Raw genomic sequence first — 17,487 nt, forward strand, 5'->3', positions numbered from 1 at the left:
TGGCGCAAGGCTCCTGTTCAGAGTGGGACCACGCATGAACGTGCTTTGTCGGCTGGCGATTGAGGATGGAGACCCACAGTGACCGCTGCCCCACCTGCAGGGGAGGTGCATCCCTGTCTGGTTCCCGACATGGCAGGGCCCCCCCCTTCAGCCAGGCTTTCCCTCCCTCCCTCCCTCCAGCTTGTGTCCTGGGTGCGGCGCCCTGGGCAGGACACTTCCTGCACGCCATCCCCGCAGCGGCAGTGTGTCTGCGTCCTATCCTTCTCTCTGTCCTCCCCACTGGGGGTTGTTTAATGGGGACCATTGTCTGCGTCCTGCCCTGACCAGTTCAGTTGGGCATCCCCAGAGGTGGGGCTCCGACAGTGGCATGTTTTTAAAGCTCCCCAGGTGATTAGAAGGTTCCCCTGCATAGCAGGCTGTGAGCCCATGCTGGCTCCCAGGCAGCCCCAGCATCTCCCAGATGGCATCGTCCAGAGCAGAGCTTGAAGGTGGCCATCCTGTCTCAGATCTCTGCCCACCACCCCAGGGATGGGCTCAGGCAGTGCCGTGTCTGGCTGGTTGGTAAGCATTTGTCCCAGGCCTTTGTGTGTCCACGAGGATCTTTAGTTCTGGCTCCCCGGGCTCCTCAGAGCTAGTGTGGGGAGTTCGCAGTCAGAGCTATTTTGAAGCTTTCTGAGTCTCTGGCTGAAATCCCACGAACCCATCATGGTCACACTAGTTATTTCAGCTTATGAGAAGCTCAGCTGGGCAGCTGTGTATAGTTTAGATGAATGAAAATGGGAAAGCCATAGTGGTTACTTCTTAAGTGGAACTTGGTAGGCCAGAGATGGTAAAACGACAGGTCTGTTGGGCTGGGAAGATCGGCTCTGTCCAGCTCCTCTCTGCTGTGTGAGTCTGTGGAGCATTGAACCAGCTCTCCAGGCCCCAGCAGAGCCTCTGCATGAGCAGGTGGACCAGCCCGACCGGGCAGTGCCAGGCACTGTCTGCAGGCAGCCTGCACGGATGGTCTTCGGTCACCAGTGAGAGTACTGACACCCCTGCTCAGTGCAGGTGGGACATTATCCCCCCAAGATCTACCTCCTCACCCCCTGCTGTCCCCGCATTCGGCCTCAGCCTTGCCAGTTGTCTGCTTCCTACCTTTGATGTCTCTCCCTGCACACTGTGCACCAGCCAAATTTTTTTTTTCAGGCATCACTTTGCACATGTCACCACTCTCCTTAAAACCAACCTTCAGGGGTCTTCTGCACGTAGACCCCCATTTTAGCCAGCCTGGGTTACCCGCGCGAGCAAGCGTCTCGGTGTTCCCACCACACCCAGATGCACCCCACTCACGCCCAGCTTCTCAGCTCATTTATGCTGTTCTCACATTTTTGAATATGCACTTTTTCTCTTCCTCCCCCACATTCCCCTTTCTTCCTTTTGACTATGTAACATGGAGATTAAGACCCCCTTTCTGAAGGGTTGACAGACTCTCACAAAACCATGGTCAGACCAGGCAGGTACTTTCTTTGTAGGAAGTGTGAGCAGAACCTTGTTCTTTCAGTTCAAATTCTTTCACTGATTTCTTATGTATTTTTATTTTTTAATTTTTTTAATTTTTATTTTTTGCGGTACACGGGCCTCTCACTGTTGTGGCCTCTCCCGTTGCGGAACACAGGCTCCGGACACTCAGGCTCAGCGGCCATGGTTCACGGGCCCAGCCGCTCCGCGGCATGTGGGATCTTCCTGGACCAGGGCACGAACCTGCGTCCCCTGCATCGGCAGGCAGACACTCAACCATTGCGCCACCAGGGAAGCCCTGTATTTTTAAATCTTTTCATTTATTTAGGTTCTCAAACAGTGTGATGTTATAAGAGATCATCTTGGTAATACTTTAATCATCCTTGAGTTTAGTTGTTTGTTTTTGTTTTATTGTCTTACATTTTTTCCTTCTTTTAGTTGTTGAGTGTTGCAAAGGTCCAGTTCTTGGTTCTGTTTACTAATTGAATTGTTTGTCAAAGTACATGTATTCTGCTCTTTTCTTTCTTTTTTTTTTTTGACTTAATACTTTACATTTCTTAAGATTATTTAGATACAGTTAATCATTTTTAATATTTCTAGTAAATGGGGGTACTTTAGCCTATGATTTTTTTCTTACAGTTAGAGCTTTTTCTGCACTCCGTAATGTTGACATGTGTTGTCTTTTGCTGTTGTCCTTAGGACTTTCCCTTTGGCCCAACTATTGTTATTGTTATTGTTATTATTAATTTAATATTTCCCAGTGATGACTGCTGAGGTTATGGCTTTTACTTCTTATGGTACATAGTGGTGTCAGCATTTCTAAGTATCCATAGAACTTCTCTGGGCCTGAATATATTATCAGTTTTTATAAGACATTTGTGTACTCTCAAGAAACGTGTTTTTACTCCATCAGTTCTATTTGTTAAATCAGTTTTTATGTTACTTTATTCAAATCCATACTCTCTCTAACTTTACTTCAGAGTTCTTAACCTGGGGTCCAAGGACTGCCTGGGAGTCCATGAGCATGCAGGGGTTTCAGAGGTCATGGATGCCGGGCATTGAACAAAGCTGTGTGGATATGTGCGTGCATAAATTATTCTGGGAGGGGGGTCTGTAGCACTCACTACATTTTGGAAGGGCTCTGTGACCCCAAAGTAGGTAAGAACACTCATTTACCTAGTCAAATCACAGTCTGATTTTGTGTGTTTTTTTCTTTACGTATTTCTATTTTGCTTTAATTTCTGTTTCTTTTTTATGTATGTTGTTGCTTTGTGAGTCGTGCAGTTATCTTCTTAAGAAATAGGCAGGGTACAAATGATCAAGTAATTACCATGTTTGGGGCATATATGTTTAATAGTGACATATCGAAAAACTGTGCCTTTTAGTGCCCTCTTTGCCTCTTTTAATGCTTCTAGCTTCAACTTCTCTTTTCCAAATATCATAACGGAAGCCCCTTGCTTTTTTTGAATTTGCATTTGCATGAGAGTTTATTTAGCTCGGCATTTTATTTTTAAAATTTGTGTACATATTTTGCTATATATCTGTAACTTATAAACAGCAAATTGTTGGATTTTGTTTTCTGATTCTTTCTGTAATTCTTCTCATATAAGTTCTATTATTAACATTATTGTTTGGGTTAGGCATAAATTATCTTCATCTTAATATTTTAATATATATTAACTCATTTAACCCAAAAAGGTCATGCTCATCTCCCCCCCACCGCCATCTCTATGAGTTATTATCCATGTGTAGAGCATCACTTCTGGGTAGACTAGAGGTCTGCCATTGGGCACACCTGCTCCTCCTGGTCTTCATTAGTGCCAGGCTCTGTCCTGAGCCCCTCTTGCAGCCACATCCTCTCGCTTCAGTGTCCTTGGCTGTGATGTGGAGGAATGATGTTACCTCACAGCCCCGTGGGGCTTGGAAGACTAAGGAGTGCAAACCTGTGTGGAAAACTGAAGGTGTAGGTGATTATTACGCTCTCAGTATTGTGAAATATTCCTTTGATTTTCTGTTCTTCTTAATCCCAACGTTTGTTCAACATAACTTAGAACACTACATTGTGCTTTACTTTTTAGAAATAATAGGCGATGCAGCAAAGAGCTAGACGTCAGGCTCACCCTCCCTGAGGGAACCCACAGTCATGTGAAAGAGAGGTGGGGACCCTGATCTTGTGCCCCTCTCCCCATCACCTGTCTGTCCCAGGATGGTCCCCTCAACTTTCCCCTTTCTCCCCTGACTCCTCCCGTGGTGGAGGCAGAGGCCCCAGAAGATGGTCACTCTGGCCACTCCCGTTGCAGGTGGGAACCCGAGGCCAGTGGTTTACCACAGGTGCAGTGGTTTAGTGTCAGATCTACCGGCAGTCATGGGGAGGAACAGTTCAGATGTGATGCTGGAGCCCCAGCCTGCTGCTGCCGGGACTTCTTAGAGGCCACAGTGGGTTCAGTCACCACGGGCCGAGGTGGAAACCAATGGCCTCTCTGCTCAGAGTCGCTCTGCTCTTGGGGCCAAGCGGATGCTTGCCAGCATCACACATGTCTGGATGTTATTTGCCATCGACTGACACCCACCTTACAGGGGGTGGGGAAAGGCAACCCCCTTCTTTTGGGGGAACCCCCTCTTCAGTATCTGATAACCAGGAAACCCAGTCAGGAGGTGGCCTGGGGAGTGTGGAGTGGGGTGTCTTGAGATGGACCATCCCTCCTGCACCACAGGCCAGACGCTCTCCCAGTGGCCAGGATGCCGGTGGGGCCGTGTGCTGGAGACCCTCCCATGTCCCACCCCCCGCCCCCATCTGCCCTGGTGGGCATCTTCCTCTGTCACTCACCTTCCTCGGTTCCTGCTCGCTGGGAGGTCTCTGCCCTCTGGGGTCCAGAGCACCAGCTTGAAAGGCTCTCCCCACACCTTTCAATCCCTGCTCCCTGTGCTGCCACCCTCAGCCAGGCCAGCTCTTCTCGCAGAGATGACAGGAGCACCTCTGTCCTCCCCAGCCCTCACTTGGGTCTTCCAGCTCCTGGACCCCAGAACTGAGAGGGGGTCATGAGCCACAAACGAATGCGCTCCCTACATAATCCTCACGTGGCCTCATCTGGAAGAGGGAGCAGCAGCACTGCATGGCTCTGGACTGGTCTTCTCCCGGGACCACAGGCACCCCCAGAGCGAAGAGCTGTCCTGGGCACGAGGTCGGAGGTGGTGAGGGGGCCAGTTCCCCTCCTGGAGGCTGGTGGGCCCTCATGGGGTTTTATGAACTGGAGCCTCTACCTCCTGCCGGCGGCCCATCCACATTCCCAATGTGGGCCTCGCTCCCGCCGTCCTCCCTTCTACCCGCTGTGCCCTGGAGGGGAGTGGCCTGCAGGTGTCACGGGCAGCTGCGTCCCCCGCTCCACCAGCACTGCCTCGTGAGCTGGCAGCTTCTTCCTGAGTGCCAGCTGCGCTCTTCAGCCTCTTTCTGTCGCCCGTTGTTTCCTCTGGTCTCGCTGATCACAACCAGGGTCTGAAGACCCCTCCTTCTCTACCTTCTCATACACCTATCCCCCCAAGTCCTGCCCACAATGTCCCTAATGCCACCCCCTCCTCTCATCTCACTGCACAGCCCCCTCCCTGGCCACCCACCCCCGGCCTTTCTCTCCACCTCAGCCAGAGTGATCCTTCTGCCCCGCAGCCTGATGGGGTCAGCCTCTTCCACAAACACCCACCCTGGTTTCCATGGAAACCGGTGTCAAGATGCTTCCCGATGATCGGACACCTCCTCCCCACCAGGAGCTCCTGTGTTCCGAGCAGGCCTTCATCCTCAGGGGACCCTTTCCCATCTGTAGAAAGAGCCTGGGCCAAAGACGGTGGGGTTCTCGCCCAGGGTCAGCAATTCTGAGAGGGCCAGGCCCCCTGATCCAAGCTGCCCCAGCCCTGTGCTGCGTCCTGGGTGTCAGATGCAGTAGAGCTGGGGAAGGAGGCTGAGTTTAGGGTCAGGGCCAGCACTTCAGTTAGTGGAGACTGAGAAGAGAGAAAGGGTCCAGGAGACGGTCACCCTCTTTTTTTTTTTAATCAACATATAGTTGATTTATAATGTTGTGTTCGTTTCAGGTGTACAGCAAAGTGATTCAGATAGATAGGTATAGATAGATTCTCATTCAGATTCTTTTCCATTATAGATTATTACAAGATACTGAATTTAGTTCCCTGTGCTCTACAGTAGGTCCTTGTTGTTTATCTATTTTATATATAATAGTGTGTACCTCTTAATCCCAAATTCCCAATTTATCCCTCCCCGCCTTTCCCCTTTGGTAACTATAAGCTTGTTTTCTATGTCTGTGAGTCTATTTCTGTTTTGTAAATAAGTTCATTTGTATCATTTTCTTGATTCCGCATATAAGTGATATCATATGGTATTTGTCTTTCTCATTCTGAATTACTTCACTTAGCATGATCATCTCTAGGTCTGTCCACGTTGCTGCAAATGGCATTATTTCATTCTTTTTATGGCTGATATTCCATTATGTATACACACCACATCTTCTTTATCCATTCAGTTATCTTCAACCATTGCCTTCCAGCAGGGGGGCATCCAGTGGGGTTGATCTAATTGAAGGTTTCCTACCACTCTAGCCCTTTGCTGGGTGTCGGGCCAAATGACCTGAGTTTGTGACCAACGGTTGAGAAGCCTATTGTCCTGTGGCCACTCAGAAGCTGTGACCCACACTCCTGGGCTGCATCCTGTGCCCCACTGAGCTTAATTAGCTAAACTGGGACTCCTGTTCCTTATCTTACATGTGGAAAATCACCTCGAAAAAGCCAAATCCAACCTCCTTGGTAATAGTTTGTCCGGGAATGTTGGTTGTAACTACTGCAGGCCACACCTCCACTGCCACCTCACCTCCCATGAGATTTCTCCTATGAAAAGCCCTCAAACAGACTGAGGGGTGGTCATTTTTGAAAAACATGACATTGGGGTCACCCTTGGGAGGCCACCCCGAAGCAGTAGTTCTGCCCTTTAAGCTGTCGTGAGGTGGGTGGGGAGAGGACAGGATTTCGTCCCCTCCTGACACTTGGAAGCAGGAAATGTTTGGGGGGACAGAGAGTTGAGTGTCCAGCCTCACTCTCACCGGATGTGGGCTCTGGGAGAGGTGAGGGTAAAGGAAAACTGGTTCCCTCCTTGCTGACGTGTAACACAGCCTGTACATGCCTGCAGTGTTTGCAAGAGTGTTTGTATTTAGTCCTAAGCGGTCACAGCTTCTGGGTCCTTCGGAAATTGATTTCTTTTATACATCCCTGGACAGGCTTCTCTAGCTTCACTGTCCTGGGAGCAAATCTCACTAATCCTGGGAGCCCTTGCCCTGCAGGTTGCTGGTTGGAGGGGAGAACTTCTGCATCCTTCTGTGTCACCTCTCCCCAGCAGCCATCCCAAAGGAGCTGCCTGTGTTCTCACTGCTGATCCACCCCTCTGGTTTCACCCCAGTGTGGATGGGGCCGACCTGTTGGGTCCCCACCTCCTCCTCCTGTTCCCTGTGGCCGCTGGCTGTTAGCATGTGCAGGACGGGGACCTGGAGCATCACCCATCAGAGACCAGAGGATGGGGAGTGGAGACGAGCAGTGAGCCCCGGAGTTTCGAGGGACCAGAGGCAGAATACTGGACTGTGTTCTCCAGGGAAGGCAGTTTTCTCAAAAAATCGTCAATAAGGCCACCCCAAACCATCAGCCTTATCTGTTGCAGAGGAGTGGATTTCTCCCTTTGGCTAATGGCGGTTGATTTCTACCTGGACCGGGGTATTTATGTTGGAATTACAATCTTACCCCCCTTTGTGCCTCCAGGGATCTGGAAAACAGGCCTGGGCTAGACAGAAGCTTTCTAGAAGATTCACTATTGAAGGGATTCAAAGAAAAACCTTTGGTGGTCAGCGATCTGTGGGGTATTGGGGGGGGGGGTCAAGTGCTAAGTGTAATGGCTTAGCTATTTTTACGGGACCAGATTCTTTGTGTCCATAGCGCAGCTGGCCAAAAGGCTTAAACAACCAGAGGTTAGCAGCAAGGGTTTATCCGCAAGGCAGCCAATGAGGAGATCAGAGAACACTCTCAAATCTGCCTCCCTGAAAGCAAGGGGCTGGGTGTTTACGGGATGTGTGGGGAGCGCAGGGGAAAATGATTAGAAAAAGGAGCAGGGACTGTGGTTCTGCGCAGGTGTAACCAACTCCCGGCCTCTGCACGCTCACAGCACGATCTGGGGGCGGACTTTTCACGGAGCGGACCCTCGCGCACGCCCAGTGGGAGGGTCAGGGGTCCCATCCAGTCTTAGCCAGTTCAGCTCCAACTAGATGCAGCTGACGACTCTGAGTTTCTAGAAAACAACCCGGAAGATATTTTATCATTTGGGCTACGTGCTTGGAGTACATGCAGGTCTTAAAACGGCCTTGATTAGTGACGGCAGGTGGAATGGATTTGACTAATCATGACCCACAGTTTCGCTATCTCAGGGGCTGCCCTCATCCCCCACCTATCCTACCATAGGTGGGGGCATAGGACGCTGAGATCTGGGACATACTTACGCTAAACAGTCAGTCAGGGTTACTGAGCAGACCCGGGGCCATCCTCACGCCAATCATTGGCTCCTGTGCCCAATAAAAGGGAAAGAATGCGGGAAAACAGGGAGGCGGTTTCTGGGCCTTGAGCTTTCCTCCAGCACCCTCTTCTGGCAGAGCCAGGCATTGCACGCGCTGACCAAACCTCGGTGTCCGGCTCGGAGGCCCCATCCTTGTCCCAGAGATCTCACCCTCTCCCCAAAATGAGGGACACCTGCTCCCAAGAGTCGTATCCACAGCCAACTGTGTTAATTCCTCCTGAAATTCAGTCACAGTGCCACTGAATATTCTGCTAACCTCCAACAACTCCTACATAAAGTAACGCTGAGAAGAAAAGAGAACGTTGGTTGATAAATACACAATAAGGAGCAAAGAAAAAAGGAGCAAAGTCACCGCCGTCCTCCTTTTTCATCGCTCATGAATAGGGTTGCCAGATAAAATACAGGATGCCCGCACAGTGAATAATTTTTTAATATAAGTATGTCCCCAATATTACAGGGGACGTACTTAAACTACTACTTGTTGTTTTTCTGAAATTCAAACCTAATCTACCTTCTTTTTTACAAGTGTTGTGGGGCAGTCCGCAGCCTGGATAGGATCGGGCGGTCTCTGGCGCCCTCTAGCGTTGAAAGGTCTCAGCCTGGTGTTTTGGGGTAGCTGTCATTTGTGATGAAGTGACCAGGTGAATATGATCGTCCTTTATGAGGAAGCACGTTTGGAGCTTGTTAGCTGAGGGACCAGAGCAATCAGCCTGCACCCGTGCCCCCAGCCATACATTTCTCCTTGGAAAATAGGAAGATGTTACGTAGACCTGGAGCTGGGTGGAGAGGGTGCCCTGTGTTCTTGCTGCACCTTCTTGGAGTGGAGGTGCCATCAAGTTGTGCTGGGCGGGTGGGGGAAGGGACGAAACAGGTCATTTCATGGGTGAAATGTTACAGACTCTCACTGCTCTTGCCAAGTTTTGGTAGACTTCCTTGAATAAATATTTCATTTTTTGTATGCCCTTAGGTCCATTTCCAGAGACTTTAAAGATATAGAGGTTTAAAGATATTTAAAGACTTTAAATATTTATATACAAAGATAATATTATTTCTTAAAATTTATACATAAATTTAAAATTAATATATAAAACATATGCATATATAATTATAAATACACAATTATAACTATATTTATATATTATAAATTCATAATAGAAAACAAACATTATAAATATATAATTATAAACATAAATAAATATATTATTATAAGTATATGATTATAAACACAAACATATTTGTATATTATAAATATATGATTATAAACATATATTTAAATATTATTATAAATATGTAAATTAAAAAATAATTTTCACCACTTTTGCTAGAGGCGGGTCTGTGGAACTCTTTGTGTTGCTGTTCCAGAAGTGGAACGCTCCCTCTCCAAACTGGCTTTTGAAATGACCAGGAAAGAAGTGAAATGTATAAGAATTGGGAAGATAGCAGCAAAATTGTCATTCTTCACAGATGATATGTTTAAGTATGTAGCAAGTCCCACAGAATGCAGATAAATTAACAGAACCTATAAAAAAGTGTAGCAAATTTCAAATGCAAAAACTTACTGTATCTCTATTAACAGCAAATGGAGAATAACATTTAAGGATACATTTTACAATTCATTAAAAATATCAGTTTCCTAGGGATGAATCTAAAGAGATGCCCAAGTCATTTGTTTATGGGGAAAACTCTACATACAACTTTATTGAGAATATTAAAACCTATTAATGGGAGGGAGAGAGAGACAGGATATCCATGGATTGAAAGTTCAATGTGGTAAAGATGCCAGTTTCCCCCAAATTGATTGGCAAATTCCCCCAGAACTGGTTCAAGGTTCAGAATTCCTGTACCTTTTTTAGGGAGCAGAAGCCAAAGAGCCGATTCTAATTAAGAGACGCTCAGATCCTCTTGACAGAGAGGAGCGCTCTCCTTCGTCCTGGCCACCTGGGCAGTTTCAAGGTCATGGCCAGAAGGACTTGGTTCGCTGCGTCGCCCACTCAGAATTCTCCCTCTCTGTCTGAAGAGGCGACCTTGGTGGGGGGGTCCCCCCCCATGGGCACACCCGTCCCCATGTATGGGTATGGGTAAAAACACTGTGTAATCCAGTTAATGGAATATTATTCAGCAATAAAAATCAATGAGCTTAAGTCATAAAAAGATATAGAGGAACATGTAATGTGTATTAATAAATGAAAGAAGCCAATCTGAAAATGCTACCAACTGTCTGATTCCAACTATATGACATTCTGAAGCAAAATTATGGAGACAATAAAAAGGTCATTGGTTGCCGGGGTTTGGGGGTAAGGAGGGAAATACTCTGTATGATACTCAAGGATAAATACATGTCATTATACATTTGTCCAAACCCATAGAATGTAAACTATGAATTCTGGATGATTATGATGTGTCAATGTAGGTCCATCAGTTGTAATAAATGCAGGAGAGATTGATAATAAAGGAGGTTATACACGTGTGGGGGCAGGGCATGTGTGGGGGCAGTATGTGGGAAATCTCCATGTCTTCTGCTCAATTTTGCTGTGAACCTAAAACTGCTCCAAAAAATAGTGTTTTTTAAAAAATCAATTGACCATGGATGTATGTTTTTATTTCTCACTCTCAGTGCTGTTGCATTGATCCATATGTTTATCCTTATTCCAATACCACACTGTTTTGGTTACTGTTGCTCTTGGTAAATTGGGAACTGTGCTTCTTATAATTAGGATCTACCCACCCACCCAACTCTTCAACCATCCATTCACCCATCCAACTACTAACCTACCCTCAAACACACCAATCCACCTACTCAAATACCCATCGATCAATCAACCACCCATCTCTCCATCCATTTACCCACCCACCCAACAATCCATCTATACATCCATCCATCCATCCATCTCTTCCTTCCTTCCTTCATTCAAACTGTTTACTGAGAACCTTGAAGTTACCACGCACTACACTGGGGATGAGATTCAGAGCCTGCAGACCCAGGAAGAGGCCACATCCCTTGGGAGCAGCAGCTTTTCCTTTGTCAATGAGGGTCCTGGAAGGGGGAGGTGAGATCCCATGGGGTCGGGCCCTCCAGGATTCCAGGACCCCGGATGGAGCTTGGGGAGGATGTGGGGAGGCAGCCATGGGGCAGCATCAAGCCCAGGTGGGGCTGGGAAGGGGAGAGGGCTGGGAGGGGTGGGGGCCTCTGCTACCCGCTCCTGCGAGCTGCACAAACATCCGACTACAGCCCTGAAACTGCCCTGTCCCATCGTCCTGGGCCACACCTGGCCCTGTTTGTCACCAGTCCCACGCCCCATTGACCATGGGCTAAGCTTCTCTTCCCCTTACTTCTCCCCTTTTGTCACCCTGAGTTCTGTTTAGGTCAAAGTTAGGGTTAGCTTTGCCTGGGGACTTCCAGGGTTGACCAGCAGGGCCACCAGAGCTGGGGAGGTGACCCACTCCATCCCCTTTCCACCTCGGGCCTCACTGCCCCCAGGCCTGGGGCCTCCCTGCTCAGCCCCTTCATCCAGGAATCCGACAGTTTTCTTATAGTTTCTGGGCCACAGGGCCCCTCACCCAGCACTCCCTGAGCAGAGGGAAAGGCTGGGGCCCAGAGAGGGGAATCATCTTGCCCAAGGTCACACAGCATGTCAGAGGCAGGCCCCAGGCAAGATCCCAGGAGGTGACAGCAGTGGCTGGGGTGGGTGAGGGTCACCATGGTCCAGGCACCTCACAGGCATCGTCTCCTTTAATCCCCAGGCCCACCCTTTGGGGGAGAGACTTGTTATCACTTCCTGTACAGATGGGATGAGGAAACAGCCCACAGAAGGAAGCAAATGGCCCAAGGTCAAAGGCTGAGAAGGGCTGCAGGTGAGGGGGACCCTCCTTGTCCACCCTGGGGTCCGGGCTCCCCCAGGCCCTTTGCCACCAGCCCTCCCTCCTTCCAGCCATGGGGTGGGGGTGGCCACTGGGTCCACTCTCGGGCCTCCTTTCTGTTCCCCTGACTCGGGTCGGGGCTGGGAGGTGATGGGGGGAAGTTGCCCACGGGAGGGGTCTGGGGCCCGGCAGAGGGCAGCTCTCCATCCGGGTGCCCCTGTGTGGCCTATTTCCTGTCCCTCAGAGGGGAGGCCCCAGGTTGGGAGGGGGAACACCGGGGGCTGGCTCTGTCTCGCTCTCTGGGCTGTTAATCATTTTGGGCCTCGGTTTTCCTACCTGTGAATGAGACGGTGATGCTGGCTGTGAGCCCCACAGAATCCAGAAGTGGCTCAGCTGGGTAACTTGTGTTGCATGTTTCGTAAATGGTTCGGGACAGTAGGCCCTCAGTAGCCTCAGGGCGCAGCTGCCTTTTGGAATCTCAGATCTGGTCAGGACTGAGGCCTTCAGGGCCTCTGCCCCCTGCCTCACCTCTTCTGAGCCCCGTCCCTGTCCCTCTGCTGGGCTCCGGGGCTCGGGACACTCTGGCCAACCAGCCGGCCTCACTGTGTGCGGCACAGAGAACCGTCCCCCCTGGAGAACTCCTGGCCCACCACCCCCCGGTCCCTCCCTGGGCCTGCTCCCCGCACCCTCTGCTCGTCCCTTTCTGCCCGGCGTCCAGTCTGTGTCTGATTCCTCTTCCTCCCCAGGGCAGGGCCCCGCCGTGTGACACCGAACGCAAGGGCTTGCTGGGCGGTGAGCAGGGTGGTGGGCCAGGCGGTGCGGGAGACAGGAGTCTGGAGTGTCCGAGGTGGAGGGGTCAGGGTGCTTCACTGGGGACCTCTGTGCGCCAGCCGCGGGCTGCTGCGGCCCCCCCGCTCTGTGCCTTTGCTCATGCTGACCCCCCGGGAGGCCCTTCCTCCCTCTGCCCCTCAGCGCTGGGGGTCCAGCTCCCAGGCCCTGTTCTGAGGTGGCTGAAGCTGCTGCTGCTCCCCTCGGCTGAACCCCCAGGACCCCGGGATCCGCCGTCCTTGTCTCCCCGCTAATGTGCGCTGGTGGGGGAGGATCTCTCGGCGCCATGGGCTCTGGGCTGGGCAGGGGCGGGTTTCCCTGTCTTAGCTTCACCTCCAGGACGCCACCTGGGCCCAGAGGGGCGGTGAGGGGCGATGGGAGTGAACACTGGCTGATGAGCTGACTGATCAGTGCTGGGGTGAGGGCCATACTCCCCCAGGCTCTCGGGTGGGGGCATTCGCCCCCCGGGTACTGCACGGCTCATGTGTCAGGTGATGCAATGTTATGGCTGTGGCCTGTGGCCTGGCTCCCGGCGTCCCTGGGCTGGGGGATCTACTGGCAGTGTCCCCTGAGAACGAGCTGGTGGAGTCAACCCTGTGGAAGTGATTTGCTGTCTTTGGGGGTGAACTCAGGAAACTGGCTGGGTGCTTGTCCCCCATCTCCCCTCCCATCAGGACCTTGGAGCCCTGGAATGTCCTGGGAAACTCTCTGATTGGAGAAGGACAGGGGAGGAGAGGAGAGAATGGGAGCGTCAGCCTGGAGGGTGGATCGGGGAGGCCTGTAACTGTGGGTGGGGGTGAGGTGGGGAGTCAGGTCACCCACAGGGCAGGAGGCAGCTGGCCTTACCACGCTGGCCCATCTGTCACACCTCTTGCCCTCTCTGACCTCAGTGTATCGACCAAGCACAGGGCAGACTGGGCAGGGAACAGGGCACCCAGTGTCCAAAGGCCCCTCCTTCCATGGTGAAGCAGGCACGTTCCAGGTCTGACTTTGGCCTTGACTGGGCCAGTCCTGCCTTGCCTGGGACATGAGTAGCTGAGAGCCCCACACAGGCCAGGCCCCCAGGAGGCCCGAGGGAGGCTTTTTGGATGGATGGATTGATGGATGATGGGTAGATGGACGGATGGGTGGATGGATGGGTGGACAGACAGATGGACAGATAGATGGACAGACAGATGGATGAGTGACTGACCAATCTGAGGTCCTGTCCATTGGGGAAGGACCGCATGAGGCCTCTTGGGGGACATCTGTGCTCTGGGCTCCTCATTATTACCCCAGACCCAGGGCTCCCAGTGCAGTGATTGTGAGGGTCCCCATTTCTCCCCCCTTCCCCGTCCTTGGCCCAGTCCCTCCCCCAGAAGAGTCCCAGGTGTGGGGACAGCAGGGAAGGTGTGACTGCAGTGCCCCATGTCCAGCCCTGGCCAGCCCTAGCCCCCGGGCTCCTCTGAGCCCCGAGTGTCTGGCTGTGTCCCACGTCAGCCGCAGCTGCGCGCCCGGCGTTTAGAGAGGTCCCTGGGGACCACGAGGAGGGGTCACAGACACAGATTCTGGAACAGAAGATGCCCCTTCTGACAGTTGATTGACGTGATCTCTGCCCGGCTCAGGCCTGGGCGCAGGGGCTTGGGCAGCCTGGGTGCTGTGACGCAGGTCCCTTCTCCAGGGGAGCTGGTGGAAGCTTCCAGAACTGGAGCCACTCCTCCCCCCAGCCTGGGGAGAGGGAGGCACCTGCTTCCCCGGGCTGGGCCGGTCGGCGTTTCCCGGCTATTTCGGGCGTCAGGGCCTCTTGGTTTCACCAGGCCAGCTGCGCGGGGGTGACAGTGGGGCCCATGGGGAGCCCAGGGGTGCTGGCCTGAGGCCGGCTGGGCCCGAACAGGCCGATGCTAATGGCAGCAACAGTCAACCTCAGAGACCAGCAAACGTCCAGTTTCCATCTGACCATCCCTCCTGGACCCCAGGGAGCGAGTTTCCGCTATCACCAGCCCGGCTGCATGGAGGGGACACAGGCCCCAAGCCGCCAACCCAGAGTCAGGGCTGTCCTGCCCCCTGGCCACCTCCAGGCTCGGCCGTGGCCCCTTGTGAGGCCCAGTCGGGCACCCTCAGCCCTCACCCTGGTTGGTTTTTCCAGGGCACGAGCCCGTCCTGCACGACACCACTCCTTCTCTATAGGCTGCTTCCCTGTGCCCACAGGAGGCCCAGCAGAGCTGCGTTGCCACCGCCGAGGTCCCCACACATCGTAGGTGCTCAGGAAAGGGCTGCTGAGTGGTGGCTTTGCCCCGGGCGGTGACCACAGCAGGCCTCATCCACAAAGGGCCTTGGTCCACACTAGCGCTGAGCTGGAGGCCCTGTGTGACCAGAGACCCTGCGGGTGGGCTCACCAGGCTGCTCTGGGGTCCCACCTTCCCTTGGAGAGCCGCTCTCGGCCGGCCCACAGCAGCCTTTCCGTCCTCCTTAGGGAGCCTGTTTGGGGTCTGGCTGAGGCTTCCTCCTTCCTCCCGGCACAATCTGGAGGCCCCAGCATGTCCCCAGGAGGCCGGGCCCTGGGCGGGCAGGGATTACCCATCCTGGTGAGGACCGGAAGGGGATCCAGACTTTGGTGCCCAGCACAGCCCGGGCACAGAGAATGCTCAGTGGACGCCAGCCCTGACGTGACATGTCCCCAGGCCTGGTGTGAGGAGCAGAAGGGACCTGGGGGGTTGAGTGGCTACAGGAAGAGAGTGTCACCCTGACCTGTGTGGAAACACACGCATTGCGGTGCCCTGGTGAGTTGTGCTGACCATTAACTACTCTGTCCCCGGAGTGGACAGAGGGTGTCTGATGACCCAGCCCCTCCCCTGGCCTCTGTCCTGGTTGCCCCAGACAGTCTCCCTGATTCTTGCCTGTCACCTCCTCTCCCCTCCCCCAGGGCCCCAGCAGTCACCTTCCCTCCCCTCCCCCAGGGCTATTCCTGGCTCTGCTGTGAAGGAACCACAACCCCCCTCCCCCATCAGTCACCTCCTCCAGCCTTGGCCTCCCACAAGGAAGCCCCTGATGGAGAGCGCTGCCCAGGGTCGCACAGCAGGCAGGGCAGGGCCAGGACAAGCCCCCTCCCCTGACCTGACACTCTTTTCTATTAGACCAGGGGTCTGCCCAACATGCCCCCATCCCCCTGCCACCCAGTGCTCTGGGGCCACCAGTCCGCCGGGGCTGTCCCGGCTCGGAGCTGAGCAGGGCAGGCCTGGTGCATCCCTCATGGTCAGTGTCCCCTCTGTGAAGTGGGCAATGGCAGCCCTGATGGGGACTTTAAGGCTCCCTGAGGGGCTCTGATGAGCCTCGAGACGTGCTCAGTGCCGGCTGCTGGGGGATCCGCCTTGTGGGGCCGGGCAGTGGATGAAATCTTATCCCAGGTGTGCGGGGAGATGCTCCCCGGGTGGGGAGCTGACCTGGGTGACTGAGGACACGGTGGGGTCAGCGGTGGGCTCTACGGGTGTCCCCCCAATGCATGAGCTGTTCCAGGGCAGGTGGTCCTGTCTCCTTGCTCCCAGCACCAGCCCACAGCAGTGCTCACTGACGGTTTGCTGAATGAATGAGTGAGTGAATGGATGAATGACATGTCTCGCAGGGCTGAGGAGCTGTGGAAAGAGCTGGGGGTGGGGGGGGCAGGTCAGCCAGCAGCTCACCCTGTAACCCTGGGCAGGTCCCTCAACCCCCATCCCGCTGACAGAGCCTCAGTTCTCTCCTCTGTGAATTGGGCCCACAATACCCACACTGCTTTGCTGTATGGACTCAGAGGTCCATGAACCCCCTCCTGCCTGCCCCTACCTGCACCGAGTCAGTATAGATTGAGGAGCCAGGGTTCCCCACCCCACAGAGCCTTAGGATGCCTCTGATGTTCAGAGGCTGCGGGGTCGTGTGCTCAGCACCGTCTCCCGGCCGGCACAGCACAGCCTCCTCGGGGGGGGGGGTGACCTCATGAGGGGGGCCCAGGTGCACACTGTGTGTGTGGCCCTGAGTGCCTGCGGGACCTGGGCAGCTGCCTCAGCTCTGGAAACCTCTGTCTCCTCATCCATGAGGTGAGGGGGTGGTTAGCACCCACCTCCTGGGGAGGTCTGGGGGTCACAGGAGGTAGGCAGCACCCAGCTGGGGCTCCAGCCTCATGGCAAAGAGATGACACCTGCAGCAGAGCTGGGGACGGTCAGTCCCACGACCGGGCAGAGTTGGGGTACGGAGGAGGGTGAAGCCGGGTCCCCGTGGACACCCTATTGCCAGTAAGCCTGTTACCAGCTGCACTGAGCAGGTCTGTGGCTGGCAGCTCTGTCCTAGGCGCCCAGGCACAGGTCTCATTCCTTACCCTGACGGGAGGTGTGAGAAGCTGCTTCCTGCTGCCCCTGGGGGTCGGGAGTGGGTGGGAGATGCCTGGCATCAGCTCCTCTCAGCCCCCACGTGCTCAGCCCAGACTGGCTGAGGTTCAAGCATTGCCCACGTGAAGGTCACGAGTGGAGAGCTGAGTGCGGGTTATCAGGGAGTGGCAGGCCTCTGTCAGGTGGATGGGGACAGGGACTGTCATGCCAGCAAAGGGAGCAGCGGGAGCAAACTGCAGAGGCGTGAAGCAGTGTGGCCTTTGGTGACAGAAGCCCTTGGGCTTAGAGTAGGTGTTGGTGGGACACAGAGGCAGCAGAAAACGAGTCTGGGAGTGTGGGAGGAGCAGATGCCAA

The sequence above is a fragment of the Aethalodelphis obliquidens genome, unplaced genomic scaffold, assembly GCF_003676395.1.
Source record: "Aethalodelphis obliquidens isolate GAN/ISIS:26980383/991018 unplaced genomic scaffold, ASM367639v1 scaffold63, whole genome shotgun sequence".
Classification (NCBI taxonomy): domain Eukaryota; kingdom Metazoa; phylum Chordata; class Mammalia; order Artiodactyla; family Delphinidae; genus Aethalodelphis; species Aethalodelphis obliquidens.